General features: G+C 40.9%; 1 protein-coding gene across 7 annotated transcripts in view; it reads left to right on the forward strand.

Annotated features, from left to right (window-relative positions):
- Nucleotides 1-26,008, forward strand: part of TLN2 (talin 2) — a 410,032-nt gene that overhangs the window by 150,953 nt on the left and 233,071 nt on the right. For 5 of the 7 annotated variants that reach the window (XM_081049585.1, XM_081049591.1, XM_081049589.1 and 2 more), the window contains one exon: nt 9,172-9,244. The exons of 1 other annotated variant lie outside the window; for it this stretch is intronic. The gene's annotated coding sequence lies outside the window, so the exon portion shown is untranslated. The remainder of the gene's footprint in view (nt 1-9,171; nt 9,245-26,008) is intronic. One more of the 7 variants, XM_081049588.1, reaches the window with a different exon arrangement.

Raw genomic sequence — 26,008 nt, forward strand, 5'->3', positions numbered from 1 at the left:
GTGCTCCTTGATTCTTTGTTCCCATCTCTTTTATACTGTCATATGTTGACTTACAGCAGCCAGGTAACCAGGCTTTGAGGGCTGGAGGAATGATCCAGTACGCATATTCACAGGAGGTTAGCATCTCATGAATGGGATGTCCACCCCTTCTCGCGGATACAGCCCTGGGATATTCCATTACACTCGATGGGTTTTCCACTGGTCAGGAACACCAGATGGTTTACCACTTGAGGCAGTCGTATTCTTCCTCATATCCTTCAGCTGGATTGTTTGACAGTAGAAGCAGTTCTCCAGGTGCTAGTATGGAGGCGTAGCCCTCAAATTCAAGGTTGACGGGGCAGCAAGAATAAATGTGATACCACTTCTCAGGGTCAGTTCTAGCAGGTTGAAGCTCTGTGTGGGCAGCCACTGTCCCACCTACTCCTCTGATATAGGCCAGGGATGTCCAGCTGGCCAGGAGGACCCCATATCCCCCATCACTACTTCCCAGGGCCACGCCCAAGTTCACTCTAAGCCTCTCCCTGGGCTCTGTCCTGCATTGGAGAGGGCTCCTATGGGGGTGTCGGTGCCAGGGAGGCGTTTACAGCACTGCACCTCACCCTTCTCTTCTTGCTTGTGGTTTTTTTGTTTGTTTGTTTTTATTTTCATAGACTTTCTTTATTAGAGCAGTTTTAGATTCACAACAAAATTGAGCGAAAGTCCAGCCAGTTCCCATATATCTGTTCTCTAAGACATGCGCAGCCTCCCCCACTGTTCACGTCCTACACCTGACTGGTACATTTGTTACAATTGATGAACCTACATGGACACATCATTCTCACCCGAAGTCCATAGTTTCCATTAAGGCTCACTCTTGGTGTTGTACATTCTGTGTGTTTGGACTAATGGTATCCACCGTTGTACTTAGTATTATACAGAGTAGTTTCTCTGCCCTCAAAGTCTTCTGTGCACATCCCGTTTATCCTCCTGCCTGACCTCTGGCAACCACTGATCTTTTAACTGTCTCCATAGTTTTGCCTTTTTTAGAATGTCATATGGTTGGAATCATGCAGTATATAGCCTTTTCAGGTTGGGTTCTTTCACTTAGTACTGCGCATTTAAGCTTCCTTCATGTCTTTTCATGGCTTGATAGCTCATTTCTTTTTACATTAGAATACTATTCCACTGTATGAATGTACATTCTTGCTCTCTTTACTGCCGCGTCTTACCTTCCCGAAAGAAATGCCCAGTAGGTGATGACAAACCCTCATTTGTGTGACATCAAGTTGCCCTGTCAGTCTTCTGTGTGGCTTTGTGCCCGTCTACAGGGTCCAAGTAGGACAGAATGAGTGAGAATAGCGGACGGATGTGCTTTAGGGGTAGGGACAGGGGAATAGCTTAGAAAGGGAGTGTTTTTGTCCCATTCTCTAATCGTTATACTTTATAAAGCCTTTGTTTGCTTTGGGGATGGGAAAGAAGGCATAAATATGAATTGGGTATTTCCTTGATTGACAACAGGCCTAACAGGAGAGAAGCTTATTCAAAGACACAAGGATTGTGGCAGAAGAGTGTGTAGTTAGTCAATTCCTGAGACCGGGAAAGGAAAGGGGGAGCTGTAGCTGAGACCTTGATCTTCAAGTACCAGGGAGGATGACCGTAGAATGAGGCAGCCCCTTCTCTTCAGTATATGTATGCATGTTCACACAGACACACACCTCGATCCCATTTTGACCCTGGTGCTGTACCCAGTCTCTTGAAGCCTTCTGCTTCCATCCCCAGTGTCTTGGAGTTGTTAAACATACAAGACATATTTGTTCTTCATTCATGTTTTTGAGCACTTAATGTGTATTAGGTACTGTGATCTGAGCTTAGGCTAGAACTATGAGAGAAGCCCCGTTCTTACCCTCTAGGAGCTCACCGGCTAGTGGGGAGTATAGATACTTAAATAGATTGTTTCAACATAATATGGTAAATGAAGAGAGAAAGATGCCAGTGAAGCCTCCTGGAGTAGGTGGAGCTTGATGGGCAGCCAGCTGAATAGGGATGTGGGGAGGGCGCTTTAGGCCTGGGGGGTCAAAGGCCACCACAGGAGGAAGCAGCTCGGAGGGTGCAGGGTTCCAGGAGGAGTGCTGACTCTGGTGCTGGAGCACAGGCTTCTAGGGCAGGGGAAGGCAAGGTAAAGAAGCCGTTCCTGGAGATCCCTGTGGCCTGGGAGCTCAGGACACAAGTCAGATGACTGTCCTAGCCTGTGCGGTGGTGGGGAGAGCTGGCCCACGGGTGGGACTGGGCAGAACTGCTGCAACAGATGGGAATGTAGCCCAGCTCCTTGTTGAGGACTGCAAATAACACCCTGGCCACCGACTGCTTTGTAGGAGGCATGGGGTGGAGAAGGGTCTGTCTCATTCAATTTTCTGAATGACCAAGGTGAAATTAGTACTGTATTTCCTTGCTCTTTCTGTCCCTTTCCCCTTAGGAAAACACAACCGTTACACATTTTTTTAAAATGTATTATCAGATTTTGTCATAATGAATTGAGTTTAGCAAAAAACGTCTTTTTAATTTGTTCATGTGAAGATGTTGCAACATCTCAGGGCTATTTATTATTATTATTATTATTATTGAAACCTGCTTTGGATATTGTGCTATTTATTAGGTGATTGTCTTTCAAGCCAAATCTATTCTTCTCATCTCTGCTTTTTTTCTTTCTTTTTTGTTATTAGTTTCCGGTGTACAAAACAATGTAATAGCCATTTCACCCCCCACAAAGTGATAACTTCCCTCCCCAATCTACTACCCCTCTGACATCGTATATATCTATTACAATTCCATTGACTGTATTTTCTATGCTGTACTCCATATCCGGTGACTATATATGTATTTGTATATATAAAATTATAGTTGGCATACAATATTATTCAGCTTCAGCTTCAGGTGTACAGTGCAGTGGTCAAGCATTTAATAAGACGTGCCCATCTGACACCCTACAAAATCTTTACAACATTATTGATTCTATTCCCAAACTGTCTTTCGTATCCCCGTGGCTATATTGTAATTACCAATTTATGCTATCTAATTTCTCCTGCTTCTCCCTCATCGTCACCCGCCTCCCATCTAGCAACCATCAGATTTCCCTCTGTATCTCAGGGTTATTTTAAACATTATGTTCAGAACATTGAAATTAATGGTATAGGATATTTCTTGATATCTGGATTCCATGCTCAGTTGCTTTTTTCAGCAAATTGGTGATAAAAGCTTATTTGTGTATAGTTGTCTTCTAGAAGATGAATGTGTTTCTTCTTCCTATTCCCAAAGGAGAATCTCTGCATAGCTCTGATTAATGGAAATTCCTAGTCTTTTGAATGCTAGTTAATTTGGCTTTTATTGAAAATAATTGGCTGTAATAATGTACTGACTATGTTACTTGATCTGGAGACAGAAAGTTCTTTCTAACCCAGAAGTCACAAGGCAAGGAAAACTACACGCGTGCGTGTGTGTGTTTGTGTAGCAGGGGTTGTTGCAAAGGATGGGGAGATTATGGTGGGAGTGAAATAGGAAAAAATAAAACTTTTTGAGAAAAAAGAGAAATAAGAATTGCTTTAGAGTGAGCATTCTAAAGTCAACTTAAAATATAAAACTATAGAGTGTATTTTTGGACATGTCATAAAATACTGAGCTAATGCTACACTTTTGTAAGCTTTATTTATTCATTTCTCTATTCACATAGTCAAGTATTTATGGAGCATGCTTGCATAGGTCAAGGGCTGAAGGTCTAGTCCTGTACTGAGTAGAGTCCTGTTTTCATGAAGTTTAAATTCTAGTTACTTTACCCTCATTACTAATTAAGTTTTACTGTAAGTGTGTTTAAAATTTTGAGAGAAGGGGAACTTAGACACTGACCTTTTTCCAGTTGTGTAAAGCGGTATAATTATAGCACTTCACTTGCCCTCAGAGCAAACAGTGTTTCACACTACTTTGTATCAATGTTGTTTGCACTATTAACCGACGTTTAGGGGCGATGTGCTTAGCCATGTAATGGTGAGTATAGTAGGGTAAAGTGAGCCTTTAATAAGAATTTGAAAAAAGAACAAATAGTAACAGTTTCCAAAGTGTTGTGTGTAGCACATGTCCCAAGACCAGACTACAAATATGAAGGAATCTGTGTACAAGTAAGGCTGGAGCCATTTATTCATATCAGTACTGTATTAGCATACTAAAGTACCTGAAATGTGCTGCATTAGAGAAACTTCTTAGTTTTTGAAACCAGCATTTCCCACATTTCTACTGAGAGGTTTTTTTTTTTGTTTTGTTTTGTTTTTTGCATGTGATACCTCTTACTTCCCAGTTTGCTGGAATGCTGCCTTTAGAGGCATACAAAGGGATTTCTGGAGCTTTTCTCTTTGTCCAGCAAAGGGCAAGGTAGCATATTATTTCTCATCTCTGAATGTCTTGGGTATTGATGCTTCAAACTTGTGCTTTGTTGAGTTTCCTTTGGCCCCAGTCCCTAGCATCCAGCCTCTAGTTGGAAAGTTAGGAAGGGGGAGCCATGAAAAGAGAATTGGACATTTCCCCTTGGAGTCAGATATCTTCTGACCTAGGAGAGCTAGACTCTGATTGTTCAGCTGTACTTTCAATGAAGTTCTCAAGTTTTCAGGGAAAACAAATCAGACAAATCCTTGGCAAGTGATAGAAGTTGGAGGAAGTTGGGAGAATTTTGTTCTCAAAATTTCCCCTCTTTTTTTCTCTTTGGTTCTTTCCATCTCTGTTTTAGGGCCACTGAAGAACTATCTGGTTTATTTCTTTCCTCCCCGGATTTTATGATTTTGAGCAATTCGTAATGTGTCAAATGTTAGTGATAACTTCAAGCTAAGGGCAGTCAGTACACTGGACTATCTTCAGCTAAATTTAGGGCTTTTTTCTGCTTTGCTTGGTCTTTTATAAAGATACTTTTGTTAACTTTGGGCAGCAGAAACCCTTGAGATGGTGCCCACATGGGCCCATCTTCTGATTTTTATGCTCTTGCAGATGGTATTAGGCCAAAGCTCGAGTGTGGTGTTACACTGTTCCCTGCCTTTTGAAGAAATTTTAGGACAAATGTGTTCTCGGTCGCTCTGAATCTGTACTACCTTGTGAGATTTCAGCCACGTGCATCATGTAGGCCCTTCCCAGCTTGAACCACCTCCGATCCCCTTCAACTTGGCCCTACATTCCTGGGGGAATTATGCCAAATGAAATGTGGAAAACCAAGAGTCCATAAAACCCTCAGTAAAAAGTCCCTGGTATGGTCTTAATCAATTACTTAATATATGTTTTGTTTCTTTAATGCTGTTAAGATGATAGTTGATAGTAAATGTCCCATTTCCTGGATACTTACTGAACTCCAGGCACCATGTTAAGAACTTGACCTGTACACTCTCATTTCATTTCCACAACTGAAATAACTAAATATTACCATCTCTGTTCTGGTGGTGAGAGACATGGGACTCCGAGAAGTGTGTTTAAGTTTCCCCCAAGCAAGTAGGAAGTGGCCTGGATGCAAAAGAAAAGTCCTGCCCTCATGCCCTGTTGTTGGTGACAGGCATTTTAGCCAGTAGCTGGTGGTGTTTTTTGGTCACATCTACCTGTGACTTTGGAAATACTCCAAGTATAACCCTGGGAGCGGCCAGGTGATTTATGCTACGATGATTTGAAGAATGTTGCTTTAATTTAAGGCAAGGTTCCTTTAAATAACTAACTCCTGATACCTTTAAAAGAAGTTTCTATTTAATTGGAAGGGTCATCCATGTTTACTAAAGAGGTAACTGTCCTCCATGGAGAGGTACTCTGTCCGAGGATTCTCTAGGACCTTGTTATGACCAGGCAACAGTGGTCTGTTTCCATCACGGCTCCCACTGAGCTGGAGCTCAAGCAAGACCATGTCTGACGATTGAACGTTGCTGGTTACTCAACAGCCCTGTTGCTGGGCATTATTACAGAGGAGGAAACTGAGGTACAGGCACCCTGAAGCCAAATGACTAGTAAATGACAGAACCAGGATCAATCCTTTTACTTGGAACCGCTGTGTTGGTGCCTCCCCTAAAGGCAGTGTTTGGCCTCATAAATCCTAATACATCTCAGCCTCAAATATGGACTTGCCTGGCTCCCTGTCTGTCCCTTTTAGAGAAATTCCCTTGCACTGAGGAGGGGTCAGAACAGAGGACAGTGGCTGGCCATGGGTGGCCTGTGTGTTTGCCTGAGTTGTGCCCCGGACATAGAGATACTTAGTTAAGTCCTAGGATTGCTTCGTTCTGAAGTTGGATAGTGGTTCTTGTCCATTGTCTACCACTGAGGGAGATTTTGGGGGAGAGAGGGAGCCTCCAGGAGATAAAGGGATTAAATAGATTTGTACTTTACATCCAACATACCTATTGAGGGACTTGTACTTCTACAAGGGATTATGGCTTTTTAGCCAGGTTTACAATTATGGTAGTATGAGGATTCATGTATCACATGGAAGTTCTGAACCTTTAAAAATAGGGCAATGAGAAAAATAAATTTGTTTGCTAAAGATAAATCGAATATAATGGGCCCATTATGGGAATACGTTTTCGTATTTTATAGTCCACATAGAAAAAAAAAAAGCTTTTCATATATAAATATAACCCAAAATAAGTATGTGGAATGGTTAAGAATATTATAATGGGGAATATCTTAACCATAAAAATGGCCCATCTGGACAAGTATGTCCCCTTTGTTTATATTCTTATTCAACTAGTCTTTTCATCAGTTCTCTTATTAGGAATAAATCTACCTGTCCTTTGAAATAGTGTTTTTTTTTGTTTTTTTTTTTGGCCTTTGGTATACTCACTTTGGGCTTCTTGCTTCAATTACTTCAGCTTAAGTCATAAACATTATATCACATTGTAAATCTTCATTAATCTGATTGCAGGATATATTGTTCTGCTTTAAAATGGGACGGAATGATTGAGAAGGTGGAAAATAAAAAGCAGCACTGTATTAGTGGGACTCCTTTGGTTACAGGTGACAAATTCATTTGGGCTAGCTTAAGTAAAAGGAATTGTAAGAAGGACGCAGGTGTGTCTTGGGGATCCAAAGGCAAGGATGAAGTGGCCGTGGGGAATGAACAGAACAGGACACAGAGATGCCATGTGTCACTACAAGCACATGTGTGATACAAACCTCACGAAGAGAAAATCTGGCAGAAAGGAAAGTAGAAATCTGTGCAGTATGTCACTTTACACCTGAGCATGAGATTTAAAAATAGTTCCATTGTATTTGGAAAATAATTCATGCTCATTGCATGAAATTCTAACAGTATAAGCAAAGTAAAAATTCTCTAAAATTCTGATAATAAAGGGTAATCATAACTATTTTGATAAATATCCTTCTAGACCTTTCTGAGGACATCCAGGAACATGTGCACATGGACTCGACTATTCATGGTTTTTCTGTTTTATTGACTCGGAAGTGTATCATGAATATCTTTTCATATCAATAATGATAAACTTCCATTATTTTCAGTGTCTAGTTTATTTAACATGTTTCCTATTTGTGTTAGGGCATATACTATTTTTTCCTCATAGCTATAAACAAGGCTATGAATATCCAACTTTCTGCTTGCACAGTTATTTCCTTGGAATAACTTCCTAGAATTAGGATTGCGGGATCAGGGGCATGCCATTTTACATGCTGACATAATGGCTTAAGGGGCCACATCGTGAGATATCCATAACATTTGCTATTGTCAGTCATTGGTAAAGATGTCAATTTGACAAGTGAAAAATAAGATCTCAATTTTCTTAAGTTGTATTTTTTCATTATTAGTATAGTTGAGTATCTTTTCATGTGTTTATTGCTATTTCTTCTCATATGGAAAGTTTATTAATTTGCTTTGTCCATTTTGAGGGGAATATTAATTTCCTTATTGGTTTTTAAACATTTGTGTATAAGAAGAAAGATAGCATCATTTTATAAGTTTCTTGTATAAATAGTTTACCTAATTTCTTACTTTGTCTTTTGACCAAAACATTGGTGTTTGTTTATTTGTATTTTTATTTGTTTTTGCCATTCATACATTTGAGACTTAAAAAAAAATGTAGCCAGCTAAATGTCTCAATCCTTTATAGTTTCAGATTTTGATGTCATGATATCATGTTTAAAAAAGCCTTTCCTAGCCTTATAATATTATAAAACTATTCATCTGCATGTTCTTCTAGTCATCATTTGAGTCTATTTTTACTTGATTTTTTCACAAGTAGAAAGAGATTTAGATTTTTCCTTCCTCCTAAATAGCAAGCTCACACCATTTATTAAGTACTGTGTTTCCCTGAAAATAAGATCTAACCAGAAAATAAGCCCTAGCATGATTTTTCAGGATGACATCCTCTGAACATAAGTTGTAATGCATCTTTTGGAGCAAAACTTAACATAAGACCCGGTCGTATTTTCGGGGAAACACAGTAGTCTCACATACCTACTCAGATCTGATTACATGTGCTTGGTCTGTTTCCTAGGGATACTTGGTTCTATATCTGGATGTTTATTCTATGTCAGTGATTCATATATATGTATGTCCTCACTCAGACTTCTGTTTGTTAGCTGTGGCTGGCCCAATTTGTTCATTTCTATAATTGATTATGGTGCTTCTCTGCTTCAGTTGGGTTTTCATGGAGTGAGCTGTTAAATGGTCAGTTTTCAATGCCTCAGAGAACTGGGAATGAAGTGAGAACAGTTGAAGCAAGAAGGGACCGCTTTATAGATGTGTTAAAGGAACGAAGTAGGAAAAAAGTGAACAAAACAAGAAGAGCTCATGTAAGCTCATTTACAGCGCCTGAGACTTTTGTTTTAAACATTGGTGGGGGCAGGGTGGGGGAATGTATATATTTGGTCTTTGTTTAAATTCAAAGCCATTAAGCATTCCTACCACAGGGAAGAAAATCATGTGTTTTGCCTCTTTGCCAACAGTAACATAATTTTGGTCTTCGAAATAAGTGTCTTGGGACCTCAATTCCCTGTTGGTAAAGAAAATTCCCAGCCCATGTGCTGCAACGGAAATTCATTGTTTCCTGAGTTATTTCCTTTCATGCTTTATGTGGGGGGAAATGACCAAATGTATAGATTGAGGGTCTTTTTTTCTTTCAAAAAACTGACACCTACAACATTGCTTGATTCTGATGATTTTTATTATTATTTTAGGTAGTGGTGAAGGCTTCTCAGATGCTTCAGGATATCTTCAGGGAAATCGACTCTACATAAACTGAGAATTTAGGTGAGTCCTTCAAAGCAGATACTTCATTCTTATCAATTGGCCACCCCCCTGCATTTGTCCAATGTTAAAAAGTGTTCAAACGTTGTCACTTACACTGTCTCGTTTGATTTTTCACCATGGTTTTGTGAGACAGCAGTGTACCTGCCTGGTCTTATTTATTACTTCTGTTTCAGTTTGATATTCTACCTGGTAGTTTGGTGGGGTGATGATAGGGGCCTAGAAAGCGTGGGTGTGTAGCTGTTTTTTTACTTTATTGCATGAATTCTCATTCATTCACATATGTTTGTTTCATAAACCTTTTTTTGTTTTTTAAGTGCTGGATAAGGAATTAATTTAGAAATTTCCCAGAGTCTCTGCAATGGAACTGTTTGGTGGATGCTGGAGTTCTCCAGGGATGGCACACAATTGCTCTAGCATGAGAAAAAGTAAACTTTGGTTACAGGTTATTGGTTTCCCCCTTTTGTTGTCCTGTTTGCAGCTGCATGGTCCCAACTGGGGAAGGGTTAGTTAATCTATGCTAGTTTCCAAAATGTATAGGGTGGCCCAACCTCGTTCCTACACTTTTAGAATTTGTGAATAGGAAAACTAAATTTCAGGACCAATTTTTACTACGTTTTGGAGGCTATATGTAAACATAGTTGATAATTGTTAAAACGAGATGCACGCATGAAAGTTCACTATATATTTTATGGTGTTCTATTTTGTGTTTAGACTTTTCCATAATTAAAGATTTATTTTCAAAAAATAACTTCCATCTACTAACATCATTTCATGGGGGAAGAAATATTTTAATATTAAAAATTAGGATGTCATAAGTTTGTCTTTCGATTGTATATATTTAGCACTATGAAAATGCTCTTCATTTCCTGCCTCTTTCTCATTGCTCTGCTGACCGGTGAGCGTTAGCCTTGAATAAGCCAGCACAGGCCTGTGGACTGGCATTTGTGAAATTCTGGGGTGTATGACTGCTCAGGGCTTTTCTGCCTCTAAAACTGTTATCACTCCTCTGAAGCAGAAAAGAAATGTACTCTAGTTGGATAGTGGCTATTTCCAGAAAGTGCTGTGACAATTAGTATGCTGGAACGAAGAGAGGTCTGAGGTCAAACAGAAGACCAGGGATTGTTCTGTTGGGAAACCCAAATAAAAATGGCTCATTCCTGTACGAGTTAAATTTAGCTGTGAGCCACCTTACCATCAATGTAAAAATGCACCTTGATCGTGGTTAAGCTGTCGCGTAAAAGAATACACAATTTTCCCTTCGCACCATTGTAGGCAGCCTCTGGGGATCGTCCGCCTGTGGCGTGGGGATGTTGAAAGCTAGGGATGAGGCAGGCTGCATGTGTAACTCCAGGGAGACCAGTGCAAAGACCGAGTGCAAAGGAGTGCAAGGCTGGGATGTAGGGGTTGAGGGCACAGCCAAGAGTTGTGAGCTGAGGGCAGTGGGATCAGATGTATATGGGACAGGGAAGAGTAAAGGAGCTGTGTGCTCTGGGATCGTCTGTGTATCCTGGCATGGATGTTGTACTTGGAGGCCCTGCAGAAGGCAGGGTGGTCTGGTCTGCCTGAAGGGCCCCGGGCACACTGGACGGGAAGCACATCAGATACAGACCTTTACCAAGTTTTCAGATCTAAAAGGAGCATGCCAGGTGGATTCCTGTGCTGTGGGTCTGTACAGAACGGAAAACTAGACTTACCATTTATTTCTCCTGGGGGTGTGTGAATGTGTGTGAGGTGTAGGATGGGTGGAGGACAGAGGCAATAATGGGTTGAAATATTAGGACAGTCAGATGAGGTGAGGAAGGCACAGTAATACCACCTATTCCAAAATGCCTGCATAATCACAGTTGCTTCTGGAAGTTCTGTGAAGTTATACTGTGGTCTACATGGATTAGAACATGGTGGTTCAGTGCTTTAGAATTCCTCCCGTGGTGATTTCTGGCTTTTGTTTGTTTTAACATGCCTATTTTCTGGGAAACTCAAATGAAATTTGGCAGATTTACCTGGTTGTGTTCCCTCTGTCAACCAGCTCTGGGTTTACTGCCTCATTTATATGCTTCAGTTGGGTTGTTTCCACCCCAGAAATATTTATTTCACTGCCTTTTTTTTTTTTTTAAAGGAAGAAGCTATGTCAAACAATGACAACAGAAACATTTGTCTTAAGAATATAGGAATATGAGAGATTACCTGAAATCTTGACATTTCTGAAAGTGTCTAAAGTCATGAATAAATACTAGCAGGAGCTTTTATTTTGAAATAAATCAGAGGAAGGAGAATTGCTTTAAGGGATCTGGGCCAGTCCAAGTCTGAATAAAATTTAATGAATAAACAATGTAATCAATCAATCATGTGAGCCTTTCAGAAGGCCAAGCTATCCTGGGTGAAATCTTGTAGGGATGAGCAATTAAGAATTTGCTTTAAACATGATGCTTTAAAGGGTTGCAGGCCTCCATGTGAGACAGGGAGAGAAGGAGTAGATGGGGGTGCGGGTATATGATAAATGATTTGTTTAGTATTGTACTTAATGACTCGTGGTGTATTCCAGATTTGAGAATAATTACAGTATTCCGAACTTATCTCCACTTTCCCTGTAGGCTTGTGAGAAAAATATTTTAAAAACCGGTTTTCAATGGGAAACATTGTTTTGGACTCTCTGGGAATTTTTAGTTCCCACTGCTGTTAGGGAAGCTACTGAATCTGGAAAATTCAAAGCAGGATCCACATGGCTATTTGTCATTCTGTATCAGTCAGTTAAAGGCAGTGATGTCAGTAAAGATAAGTTGTTCCTGTGCTTACTTTTCTTCATTAAAAATGTAATCCATTATGCACAGCAGGTCTTCCTGCTGTGCTCCATTAGCTGGATTCCTTGGATTACTCTGTTTGTGAACTGTAGGCACAGCCACGGGGTTCCCCCACTGCTGACTCCCTGAGTGGCTGGGAGTCCTAATTGCCATCATCTCCTTGTGCAGGGTTCCAGGACCTGAGCTGACATCCTTACTGCTGTCTGTGCTTAGTCAATGTTTTATTTTTATTTTTATTTATTTTTTTTTAGTCAATGTTTTAGAAGAACAACAACAATTTCCAGATTGTTTTTCATAATTAAACTGATTAATCCATGGCCATAATAGAATGTGCTGTTTTCCTTAAACTTTTTGTCTAATTACTCTTATCAGTTAATTTCTTTCAAAGTTAAAAAGCCCTCCGATAGAACCCACGATTTGAGCCTTTTCTGTCTAAGAATTGATTGGATTTCATGGACTCAAAGGCTCTGGAATTCTTGTGCCTACATTCAGCTATTCTACTATGGAGTGTGAACCTTTGAAAATCACTCTTTCTTAGCCATGAGGTCCTATATTCTGAAGACCTAGAATGGTCATCAAAGCCATTCTATTCTGTTGACAACAAATCAGAATTGGACAGCTTTCCGGAGCCATAAAATGACTAGTGCACTTGTACAGTTTAAACATGACTTTACTAAGATTAAACACACCGCACGGCCAGCTGCAATGGTCTCAACACACCACTGTAAGGCCTGATTAAAGTTGAGTCAAGTCCTGCTATGATCTAAACAATCATTTTATAGAGGAGCTTTTATTTTAAAAAATTAAGTCAAAGTAATGTATGCTAATGGCTAAAAATAGAAAACATCACAGAACAGTTTATAACGAAAAGCAGCATGTCTTACCCTACCTCCTTCACTTAGCCTTCAATTTCTTTTTCTGTCGATCATCTTGGTTGCTTTTTGTGGGGATTTCCAAATGTATAAAGATTACGCTTGCAGCACCATTTCTCACTTGATTGATTTTAAAGGTAGTTTCTTGGTATCTTGTTGTGATAGCTGATTAGCTCCCTCTGACCGTCCCTGTCTCCCTTCCTCCAACACGGAGTCATGCGTTTAGTTCTTCCGTGTACCCCTCAGATGACAGGCAGCCTCTTCTGCTTCTTGGTCTGTGTCCTAGAGACACTATTTTTTGTCTAACCAGCCCCCACCTCATTCATCCTCTCCACTTTGGGAAGCTGTACCTTTAAAAATTTTATATACTGATAGTTGGTAATATTTATATTCTGTTCTTTAATTCCAGTAATGGCTTCCATGATTTATCTATAACTTGATTCTAAATGTTAAAACAAAGAAGCAACATTTAATTTGTTACAATTAGGTAGCTGCTGTTCCCATGGCAGCCAAATTGTGTGGTGAGATTATATTTGTTCTTCATTGAGCCTGATGTCCTCACAGCTGGGCCCCTCCATGGAGCACGTTTGAATGGATTTTCCCTTTCACATGGCACCAGGTGTCTTGAATGCAGCCTCAAGTTTTCCTAGACTTTGTCTTCCCATCTTTCCTAGGAACCCACTTTATTTTTGGAGGTGTCACTCCCACCGCCCTCCATCCTCCACCTTCAACCAGAATAGTTTGATCTCTAAGTGTGCTGTTGGTGCTAAGGACTAAATGCTGATGGCCAGGAAAAGCGTGTGCCTATTGTTGGAAAAACAGAATGTCTCTGAAGGGGCAGTAGCCCTGTCTTTGAAATTAGCCATCATTTATTGAGGACCTGACGTGTTAGGCACCTAAGTACTTAAGGCCTGGTATCTGTTGAAATCCTCACACCAGCCCCATGGAACAGATGTTGTCATTGACATTTCGTACAAGACCACCAAGGCCTCCACTGGGAAGGGCTTCTTAGACTCTGGGGTGGGCGGGGCCATGGTGCCAACTGTGGTTTCATAGGTTAGAAAAGGCTTCTGTCTCTGGAACATCTTGCAACTTTCCTCAACAGACCTCCATCTTCCCCCAGGAAATTATTGTGGCTCTGCTTCATTTCCAGCCTCATCCTTTTGGCTGTGCTGTGTGGCCAGGAGCTCATTGTACAGAATTCTGTGGCTGCCAGTGGGAATGTCCTTACCGACTTCATGTTCCCTTTGTGAATTTGAAGTGAGAAATAGGGCTTCCTCCTCAGCCCTGCTGGTAAGTTGGAAAGGTGCTTTGTCAGAGGTGGTTGTTGGTCTAGGTGTTTTCTTAGCGCCCGAAGTGTATGTGTGAGTCAGGTACATTTGATTATCTGAATACGTGGTGTGCTTTGATAGTTATTTTAGAAGAAAGGATGGAAGAAGTAAAGAAGTAGAACAATCAAGTTTTGCTTTTAACGCTTCATTTTCTCTCTTAACCCCTGTGGTCTGTAGCCATCTTCTGGTAGAACTGTGTGAGTGAGTCGCCATGACGATAGTGATCAGATGGATGGCGGGGTCCCTGGGCAGGTGGGTCGCTCACACAGTGCTGGCGTTCTGCCCTCTCTGGGCTGCTCCCTCCTCACGGTGCAGACCCCCCGCGAAGGTTTAGCAGTGGAACCAGCAGCCTCTCCATGAAGGTGCTCTCATCGAGTGGGTGGCTGTAGATGGCGCTCCCCCTTCTTCTGCTGGGTCACAGTGGCAGCGTTACCAGGTACTGCCTCAGTGCAAACAGTGCTTATTCTCCAAACATCTCACTTATTTACGTTTATTCCCTCAAATAAGCATTGCCTGAAAGAAAAATCTTCAGAGATGGGCCTTACTTATGGAGAAGATAACTGGCTTTAGTGAAGTCAGGATTTAGTGACTAGATAGGGGTCAATATTTATTTTGTTGCAGTGGTGACATGGCCAGGAAAGGTGAAATGTGGAAAGGTGATTTTCCACATTTAAATTTGATAAGCAGCTCAAGGTTATCCTGCTATCATCTTGCAATGATTACTTCTGACTTGGCAATTTTTGTTTTAAATTTTGATATTGATTGATTGATTGTAAGAATAGGTAAGAATACTGAGCAGAGTAGTAATCTGTGTGAAATGTTTTTGGTTCCATTATACAAAGATCACTAATCCTCACAGTGGTACAAGTCCAGTGACACCTGGGCAAAAGTGATTTTGAGGGACAAATCTATTAGGACAATTTAAATCTTGATCAAAGTTTTACCCCATACCTAGAAATGTGGCATCTAGAAGACTGGGATAGAACCAAACCCTTCGGCAATGAGGGAAATAAATGAAGTTTAAAAAACGTTTTATTACCAGATCCTAAATATTCCCCCAATACATTATATCTTCTTCTGTTTATTTACCTCTAATGGTGAAGAATGACTCACTCTCCCCTGCAGGAGAACTTTTGGCTCCAGGGATCTGGGTTGTCCAGTATGCTCAGTTTGTTCTGTTGTGTCTTTGGAAAATTGGATGCAGGTGCAGGGTTCGAGCTGTGTGAAAATGAGGCTCTTGTCCTTTCCGTTGGCTGCTGTTCTCAGAAGTTTGGATTCAGGGAAGCGTATTCAATACCTCGAACAAGGAAGCGCAAATTGGCATTGGAAGTTATAATGACATGGGCCTTGTTCTATTTTGTCTACACATTTCCAGAATGCAGTATAGATGTGTCTATGACAAATGAGCAGAAGAGAGTAAGTTCAGAGGAAGAAGGGGATATTTCTAATGTAGAGTAGGGCTTCACGAGAAAGTAGCATTTATTTTTGGGTTAATTGATGTAAGTAAGTTGTGCTGCTTACAGTGGAAAAGACTGTAAACTACAATGGGTTAAACAAGGTAGAAGTTTATTTTCTGTCACTGGGAATGAAGGTCTCAAGTGGGCTCTTTAGGGCTAGAAAGGACTCGGGCTCCTTCCAGGATGAGTACAATTTCACGCCTTACTTGGGGGTAAACTTCTAAGTCTAAACTTCTAAGTCCAGCGCTTAAGGCAAAAATCCCTTAGACACAAAATGGTTCTTGAACATCCTTTGGGAAGATGTCACGTTAGACATGGGTTATCCTATCTCCTGGTCAGTCCAACAATAAAGTTTATGCATTGCAATTGAATGATATGTCTCTAGTTCTCTTTTAATCTATAGATCCCCTTCCATCATTCTCCCCCTCCCCCAGCTTATGATTTGTTTGTTGAGGAAACTGGGTTGTTTGTCCTTTTAGAGCAGAGATTCTCAAATGAGGATGATCCCCTTCCCCCACATAGGGACATTTGGCAACGTCTGGAGACATTTTTTGTTGTCACAACTGGGGAACACTACTGGTATCTAGTGGGTAGAGGTCAAGGAAGTTGTGAAATACCCTACAACACACAGGACAGACCCTCGTAACAAAGGATTATCTGGCCCAAAATGTCGATAGTGCTGAGGGTGAGAAACTATGCTGTAGGGTTTTCCAATCTGAATTGTGATACATGCTGCTTTGATGGTGCCACTTAACACGTTCCTCTGTTCCTTGTATTTTCTATGATTTGTTAGTTAAATCTCAAGTTTCAGTCAGATTCAGAGGGCTTTTGTGTTCCCCCACCCCAAGACTACATACATCATAGGCAACCTGTTTATTTTCGTTAATAAATACATAGAGTAGTGGTCTCTCGTTCTGCAATAATACTCGTCATTAATGATTATTGCCTATATTTTTTAATTTATTAGTGATTGCAAAATAGTGATATTCCAGTTCTGTCATTCCTTCCTTGTTTATATACGAGAATACTTAACATAAAAATAAATTCAATCTCAACTGTTTATTTACCCTGAGATTCATACAGGAAAGTCAGGATAAATGCCTGTGACTTTTCCCTTTGTTTTCAAAACAATGATTTTCCTATCAGTATCCTCTAAAGTGATCACTGAGGTTTTATTTATTTAGTTTTGGCTTTTTTTTTTCAGTGTGAATAATTGATTCATGTCAATTTAATATTCGTATTGCTCCTCAAATTATCTCATATTTAATCAGTAGGAACTAACTCAAGTTGACCAGTGGAAACTAGATCCTGAGTCCTTTTGACATAATTTATATGAGAAAGTGTAGAAACATACTAAGATACAACAAAATGTTACAGGATTTGTCTTATTCATTTCTTATTCCAGACTTACATTCACCACTTCTTTAAGGAGTCCAGGTCCCTTTGAATATTTAGAAGGTACAATGCAGATATTAGGAATGTTTCTTGCTACTGGATTTATCATTGATTCTAGATCTTACCAGTGGACCAAACTAGGGAATATGTATTTATGTGTATACGTGCTCGTGTGAGTGTGTGTGTGTGTGTGTGTGTGTGTGTGTGTGTGTGTGTACAGAGGTAAAACTGATTATTTATACTAACACTTCCAAGTGAAATTCAGGTATATGGTACAGAGTTTTACTTACTTCATCCGCTTCGTATCTTTATCCACCCAGAATCCCAGTTCAGTGATACTGTCATATTTTTTTATCTGCATTATCTCTGCTTACACACAGCAGACTCTTCTAAAGATACTTGGAATAATCTCTGTGATTGTGCCAGCAACTGGATACGTGGTTAGGTTCATTGGTTTCATTTTACTTCTTTTTTCTGTTTTTAGAGCCCACTTTGAATTTAAATTTCAATAATTTTGCACAATATCGTCAAGGTTTCCAAGCCTCATCTATAACGTAAGGCATATTCAGGGCTGTTTGCTTTTTCCCCAGTCCCCACTCCACCCTGTTTCCTCTCTCCCCATATGTAGCAATTGAAAAAAAAAATGATTTATCCTTGCACTCTTTTTTGATTTATAAGCAAATGTGTGTGTGCTCTCATGTTTATTTCTCCCCCCTTCTTAGATAAACGATAGTGTTCTGTACAAACTTCTCTCCACCTTGCTTTTTTCACTTAGTCTCTTTTGGCTTGTTTCATAGGGGTGCATAGATATAATCCTCACCCCTTCACACAGCTGCGCCCCTCTCCACGGTGTGGATTTGCTCTAACTTACCCAGCATGCCCTACTGGTGGACATTTGGGTGTTTTCCATCTTTTACTATTAGAAATCGTGCTGTAGTGAATAGCCTTGGGCACTCTTAAAATCACCCTCATGTAAATTAAATATATGTATGATATGATTCCTTTTATGAAGAGAGAGAAGGGTGTCTGCAAGCTGTTGAGATTGAACAGAGGTTTGGAGCAGGAAAGGGAGAATGTTTGGGAGAAATGAAGAACTTTTCAGTGGAGTAGACTTTATGTCTTCGGATGCAAGAAAATATGGCTTATGAAGATTGGTTAAATCCGGGTTTTCATGACCTGCTTTGCCAGGCCAACGGCTGTGGATTTGACACTCCAGGCCAGGAGTTAACTATCTTTTCTGGTAAATGACCAGATTTTAAATATTTTTAGGCCTCCATCTGTGTTGCAACTACTCAACTCTGCTGTTGGAATACAAAAAGCAGCCATGGACAATTTATAAATAAATAAGTGTGGCTGTGTCCCAATGAAACCAGATTTATGGACACTGGAATTTGAATTTCCTAATTTTCATTCATCATGAAATGTAATTGTTTGTGTGATGATTTTTTCCTCAACTATTTAAAAATGTAAACACCAGTCTTAGTTGTGGGCCATAGTTTGCCAAACTCTGCTCTCGGCATTTGAGAGCCATAGAACATTCTTGAACACTGGAAATCCTTGCTCTGAAAGGATTATCAACAGTGAATTAAAGAGGGCTTTGTCAGAAGGAAGGAGCCTGAGTTCAGGAGGCTGGTGGTGGGTGCAAAGTGGACGTGTTGGAAGGTGGCTGTGGGAATCGAAGTGGATTTCTTCTCTTTCTTTTTCTTTATTACCTGAGATTGGAGAATTAGTGGAAAGCAGGGGAGCATTATATTATTTGATATGGCATTTGTATTTATTTTTCAAAGCTGTTCTCTCTAATTTCCCACAGGTTACGTACAAAGAGAGCCAAATCCACCATCTCCCATTGTGTAGACTTGGGCAAAATAATTTCATTCTTTGCTGCCTCCTTCTCTTCCCACCCCCATCCCCCATCAAGAAACCCAATCTTGAGCCCCATTTGAATGGTGAACCTTTTGAATCAGCTGTCTTGTGCATCTTGTTTCCTATAACACTTGCAGGTTAACTCTTGAGAAAACAGTATTTTGTTTGTGGGAGGAAAATCAAAGATGACATCAATGAAAAATGCATTTTCATATAATGGGAATTATTAAACCGACTTTTAAAATGTCACTGCTGATTCTTACAGACAAGAAGGAGCTGAATACATTAGAAAGTAGGTCAAGTTATCTCATGTTTATGAATGAGGTAAATTACAGTGTAGGTTTAGGTTTATAAAATTGTGTGATACTATAGTTTATATGAATTACCCTAGGCCAAATGATATTATACCAAAATATAATTAAAATAAATTGAGTTTGTTTCTTTGTGCTTTGTGGCTTAAGTATTTTATACTTAATATCTTACGAATTTAATAAACTAGTAAAAGTTACGAGCTTCTTGTTATTGCTCACATTTCCTGTATTAGACACAAAATCTACTCTGGAGAGTTAAAGCTGAAGTAGCTTTAATCCAGGGGCTGAGTGCTTCCAGAATCCTTGGAAGGTTTGGAGGAATAGGCTCCAGGCTGAGCCTGCAGGACACTCTACCCCCAGAACCATTTTCTCTTATCAGAATGGAGAAAGCTGCTGTGGCTGCTGCTGTGGGAAGCTATTGAATTAGGTAGCCAGTCCTTGAGCTGCTAGCTTCGGCGCTACCCGCTCCTGCATAGAGAAGAGAAATGGCTTCTTGTGGATGCCTAGGCACTCTGCCTCTTTTTCCTCTGACTCAGTTCCAAGTCAAAGTCACCTATGAGCCTGTCTCATTGGTAAAGTCTAAGTCACACTGGGCACCATACCCAGTTTTCCCGAAAATAAGACCTAGCCGGACTATGAGCTCTAATGCGTCTTTTGGAGCAAAAATTAATATAATATCTAATATTATATTACATTGTATTATATTATATTTATTATATATTATATTATATTATATTATATTATATTATATTATATTATATTAATTATCCGGTCTTATATTATAGTAAAATAAGACCGGGTCTTATATTAGTTTTTGCTCCAAAAGACGCATTAGAGCTGATGATTTGGCTAGGTCTTATTTTCAGGGAAACACGGTAGCAGCAAAGCAGTCTAGACAGTATGGAATATTTAGCTCTCTAGCCTCTCACTACAAGTGAGCCAACCCACTGTGTTTGCCTCAGTTTCCAATTTTAATAAGTGCCCCTTTAGATATGCCTGCTACCATAACTCCACATTTGAATGACAGAATAACAGAATTTGCCTTCCTTAAATACATGTGATACATTTTGATAGACTTGTACAGTGGTAATAATAACTATTGTAACACCAATGTTACTAGTTACCTGGTATTACTTAATAGTCTTACTGATGACTTAGGGAACCTAGTAAGTCAACATTTGCCATTTCAAAAAGATCTTTTTTTCAGGTTGGAATTATTGTTGAGTAATACTAAGAAAGGAATGCCTGTGGTTTAATAGTAAAAAGTTCAGTGATGGTAGAATCCAGGCCTAGAGAACATGTTTCATTTTCTCCATGAAGAATGATAAGTCAAAACATCGTCCTCATCATCCATTAAGCATTTATTGTGCTAATCCAAGTGTAAAGTCAGTGATAAAGCGTTTGCTCATTGTGGTATTGCCAGCTAATTTCTTCACTGTCAGATTCTTCTAGGAGTGTTTAAGTGGACCCTCCCTTTTTCTGTCTGCATAGCAACAGTTATTCACAAGTGAGGAATTAGAAGTGGTACTTCAAGCTGAACTTCATTGATTTTTTTTTTTTTAATTGGGGAATATTGGGGACCAGTGTGTTTCTCCAGGGCCCATCAGCTCCAAGTCGTTGTCCTTCAATCTAGTTGTGGAGGGCGCAGCTCAGCTCCAAGTCCAGTCGCTGTTTTCAATCTTTAGTTGCAGGAGGCACAGCCCACCATCCCATGGGGGAATTGAACCGGCAACCTTGTTGTTGAGAGCTCCTGCTCTAACCAACTGAGCCATCCGGCTGCCTTTCCAGAATCTAGCTGCTCAGCGGCAGCTCGTTGTCTTCACTCTAGTTGTGGAGGGCGCAGCTCACTGGCCCAGGTGGGAATCGAACTGGCAACCCTGTTGTTCAGAGCCTGCATTCTAACCAACTGAGCCATCCGGCCGCCCTAGAACATCATTGATTTTGAAATTGGGCAGACCTAAGTTCAAGTCCCAGTCCTTTCACTTACTAGATTTGTAAATTCTGGCAAAATTTGTATTTCTGTACCTATGTCTTAGGCTGTTTAAAAGGGAGTTAACAGTCCCCTCTTCGTAGTGTTTGTTGTTAGGTTGTGCTCAACAGACCTGACACATAGTGCTCCATGGTGGGCTGTGGCTGTTGGTGTGGTGACATCACCATCCATGACCTGGAGGGTCCTCTGCCCTTTTCTCATGCCCTGATGAGTTTTCCAGGTGGTCAGGGTACTTGTGTCTCTTCACAGCAGCAGTTTTCTCACTCGTGGTCCTGGGTTCTTTGGAGGTTGCTTTCTTTTTGTGCTGCGGGCTTTCTCCTGCCCTTCAAACATCCTTGGATTCCTCTTAGACTTTTTCTTTCCTCCAGGGAAAAGATTTCTCTTAATGCTTAATAGATAACACATCCGTCATGGGGTCACAGAAGTCATAGTAGCTTTTTATTTGTCATCCAGGCATCAAGACCTTCTGAGGCTTGAAAGGCTGATGGCAGCCTGCCTGCATCACCCCTCCTTCCTAATTAGATTACTGATTCCATTTCAGTGATGGTTTTAAGCTAAAATGGCCTTAATTCCATTGCCTTTGCATATTTTTTCTTGACTCCATTTCTCCTTTGACTTTTCAGTCGGTGATGGTAGTTGGGAGCCTACTGACCTATTATATTAGCAAAGCTCCAGAATGGCGGTAACTTAGTGGCGTTTTAGGGAAAATGTAAGTAATAAAAAAACAAAAGTTTCAAAAAGATCCTCCCAGACCATCGTGTGCCAAGTGAGTTTCTATAAATATTCCGTTTTGTTTTTACCTGCAATTGGTCTTTATTCCTTAGGGTTTATTTGACCCTGTGGAGGAGGTCTGACTCCCGCTGGCCCCTGCTCTTTTGTGTGTTTTCCTGAGTAGGCCCCCTACCCTGTTCTTCCTGAGTATCCTCTCAGCCATGGGCAGTGGGCCTCATACATTAAGTATTGCGGAATCAAGTCATGCTGTGTAGCATGTGACAGTGAGCACCACTGCTTGCTTGACTGTGAGCAAGTGTGTTTCCCTTCTTTCTCTTTAATAGCTAACCTTAAGGTCTTTGACCTTGAGCTCCTAATAATTTTGTGCAAACTCTATCTGATATTTTTGTTAAGCTTTTGCCAAGGATTTGAATCACATGTTTAGTACTTTTGTATATTTGAAGATTTGAGTTTGTGTTAAATATTAAGTACGCCTACCCTCCCCCCATCTAATTGACTACTGTATTCATTCAACAGACATTTATTGAACATCTACAAGGTGCCAGGTATTCTGTTGGATGTTGGGAGCATTGTCAGCAAGATTGAAATGGAAAATGTTGTAATATTGTTAGTGCAGAGAGTTTAAGATAGAGTTAGAATTGATAAGTAGATTTTATAATTCCTAGTAAAGGGTTTAGGCTTTTTTCCTAAGAACAGTGGGTATCCATTAACGGGTTTAAGCTGAGTAGGATATAGGCAGATAGGAACTTAAGGAAGATCATTAGCTGAGACATGTATTCACAGGCAGTAAGAATAGATGGGGGGAGCCCTGTTGGGAAGCTGTTGCTGTAATTTGGGCAGCAGTTAATGGTATCCTACAGTAGGAGAAGAGGACAGATTTGAGAGATACTTAGGAGTTAAAAGTTGTCAGGATGTGGGTGATTGGATGTGGGAGTGCAGGAGAGGCTCATGTCGAGGATGACTTCCCCATTTCTGGTTAGCCATTGGGTAGATGTTAGTGCCACTGAAATGAGAAACTCAGGAAAGGGAGCAGGCTTGGGAGGGAAGAAGGGATGAGTTCATTTTTGAATAATGAATTTGATATGCTTGTGAAAGATCTGTGGGAGATACGGTGTAGACGTGCGTAAGGAACACAGGGGACAGGCCTGGCCTCTGTCTGCAGATCTGGTGAACACACGTCCTGAGAGCAGATGAGACGGGCCAGGTAAGGCTGTGGAGAAGAAGAGGGACTGGGAGAGAGAACTCAAGGACCGTAAGGTTTACGCAAGGAAGAGAGCCTGTGGAGGAGACTGAGAAAGAGGGAGTCCACCAGAGTGGCCAATGCTGTCCAGTGCAAGGACTGGAAAGGGAATGCCTGCTTTATCAGCAAGGAAGTCATGAGTAGCCTTGGCCGTGCTGCGCAGAAGCCAGACATTGTGAGTAATGAGAGGCCTGTCGGTGTAGAGAATTCTTGCAGAAAGAGTGGCTGTGATGGGGAGAGGCAGTCGCGCAGTCTGGAGCGTTTGTGGGGCTACTATGCTTTAGGAGTGGGTGAAGAATTAAAGAGGAATGTGTCTCCTGTGCTTCCTTCCTGTCACACTTACTGCTCTGTTAAGCATTTAAAAAAATATTTCTGTTTAAAGACACCATATTTAATATATATGAGGTCTGACAATTAAGTTCGCGAACTTGTTGCGACGATGTTGCTAACCTTTTTTGATATCAGAAGGATTATTCATTATGAATTCATACCAACTGGACAGTTAACCAAGTTTACTATTTGGAAGTACTGAAAAGGCTGTGTGAAAAAGTTAGATGACCTGAACTTTGCACCAACAATTCATGGCTTTTGCATCACGACAATGCACCAGCCCCCACGGCACTGTCTGTGAGGGTTTTTAGCCAGTAAACAAATAACTGTATTGGAACACCCTCCCTACTCTCCTGATCTGGCCCCCAATGACTTCTTTCTTTACCCGAAGATAAAGGAAATGTTGAAAGGAAGACATTTTCATGACATTCAGGACATCAATGGTAATACGACGACAGCTCTGATGGCCCTTCCAGAAAAAGGGTTCCAAAATGGCTTTGAAAGGTAAACTGGGTGCTGGCATCGGTGCACAGCTTCCCAAGGGGAGTACTTGGAAGGTGACCGTAGTGATATTCAGCATTGAGGTGTGTAGCACTTTTTCTAGGATGAGTTTGCGAACTTAATTATCTGACCTCGTATTGTTGATTGAGTAAGACTGAGCTCACAACCAACAGCGCTCTAACTCCTGTCTAAATGAAGCTTCTCTAACACATTTATTTTCTCCATGAGGCACATCACAGCCTTCTTGCACTTAGGAACACTAGACAGCACTATGCTGGGGGACATTTTAACAGCTAAATCTCCCCCAAAAAACCATAAAAATGCAAAAATTGTGACACTAAATAGCCTACAAAAAGAGCACTCGTCTACAGTCTGAGCTGAAATAAAAAGGTGGCTCATCGTGGTCTGGCACCTCAGCTGGGAACGTGTGTATCCGGTGACTGAAAGTTTTCTCCACTTTGCATGTATCCACAAATAACCAGGAAAAATAGCTAAGAAAGCACTATGAGTATGAATTTCAGGGTTACAAATAAATTTCGTGAGTAAGTGAATATGCAAATATGGAGTCTGCACATAATGAGGACTGACTGTATTGCTACTGCTAAACACACACGTACATCTGTGTCTCTGTGGGTGTCTGCCTGCACGTCTGTCCAGTCATTCATCTGTCTGCCTTGAAAAACACGAATTCACACCACTATTTTAAATTGCAATGTAACACCGTGGGGTTCCTTCTACCTTTTTTCTGTTTTGGGGCCACCGTGGCACCCCCTCCGATACTTCTTGCTGGCGTCTACCTTCCTGTTTCCACATAAGACCTTGAAGGGTGGATTTTTCTGATAAGGAAAGCTGGGGGCAAGGAGGGAGAGAGGTATGATTACATCGTACGATCACATTTGTAGTCTATATTCCAATTTAAAATAGAATGATATTAATATTTATAAAGTCTTCTTCTCACTATTTGAAATAATGCAAGTATCATCACCTTTGAGAAAAATCTTCCAAGTTGATGAGGTGCAGGAATTGAAAACTGACCTTATACTTTTGACTTATGGCAGTGGCATGCCATCTGGTGAAAAAAACTACCTCCTGTTCTGTTTTCTGCTCAGGTGTGAATGAGGGGGGTGGGGTCACGGGTTGTGCCAGAGCCTCAGGAGTACGTTGTGCCTGGAGATCCACTCTCCCAGACACTTGAAGATGTCTGCCTCCCTCAGATGGCGAGTCCCTGGAAAGCAAGGGACCGTGTCTGACTGAGTCATTACTCTGTCACCAAAGCCTGGCATATGCAGTGACTTGTGAACATTTATGACTTTGTTCGACCCCATCCCACTAAGTGGTTGTGCAGCCTTTGTCTGAAGGCATTTCCTTGTCTTGTAATGCTCTTGCCTCTTTGCCTTCAGTGTGTCTGCACACTCATCTCTTTCCTTCCTGCAGGAGGCCTTCCAGGTCCTCACTCACCAGAGGGGATCATTCTTGGGTTTCTGAAGGCTCTGGAGAGTTTTTATAACCTAGTAGCTAAGCAGCAGCTTTGGAGTTGAACAGAACTGTGTTGAGTTGCCAGCTTTACCACTTACTAGCTACATGGTCAGCAGCAAGGCAGGGAACTTTCCCCAGCCACTCACTTTAATAATCCGTAAAGTGGAGAGGAGCAGTGCCTGCCTCACATCGTTTTTGGAAGGATTAAGTGAGGCAGCGCTTTGAAGGGACTTGGCACAGTGGCTGTACTTAGTGTTAGGGAAGATGTTGGCGGTGAATGACTGTTGATCTGGCACTGGGTGTTACATCATCTGTTCTGAGGTGGAGGCCTTTCCCCAGCTTGGGGGAGAGATCTTGTTTCCTCTTCCTTGTTTGTATCTAACCATACCCCCTGCTTGTCCACCTGCCCCGCTCTGGGCTAGCCCAGTGCTATGTGCGCAGTAGGTATTAGATATCTGTTGATTTGTC

The sequence above is a fragment of the Rhinolophus hipposideros genome (genome assembly GCF_964194185.1).
Source record: "Rhinolophus hipposideros genome assembly, chromosome: 5".
In the NCBI taxonomy this organism is placed as follows: Eukaryota; Metazoa; Chordata; class Mammalia; order Chiroptera; family Rhinolophidae; genus Rhinolophus; species Rhinolophus hipposideros.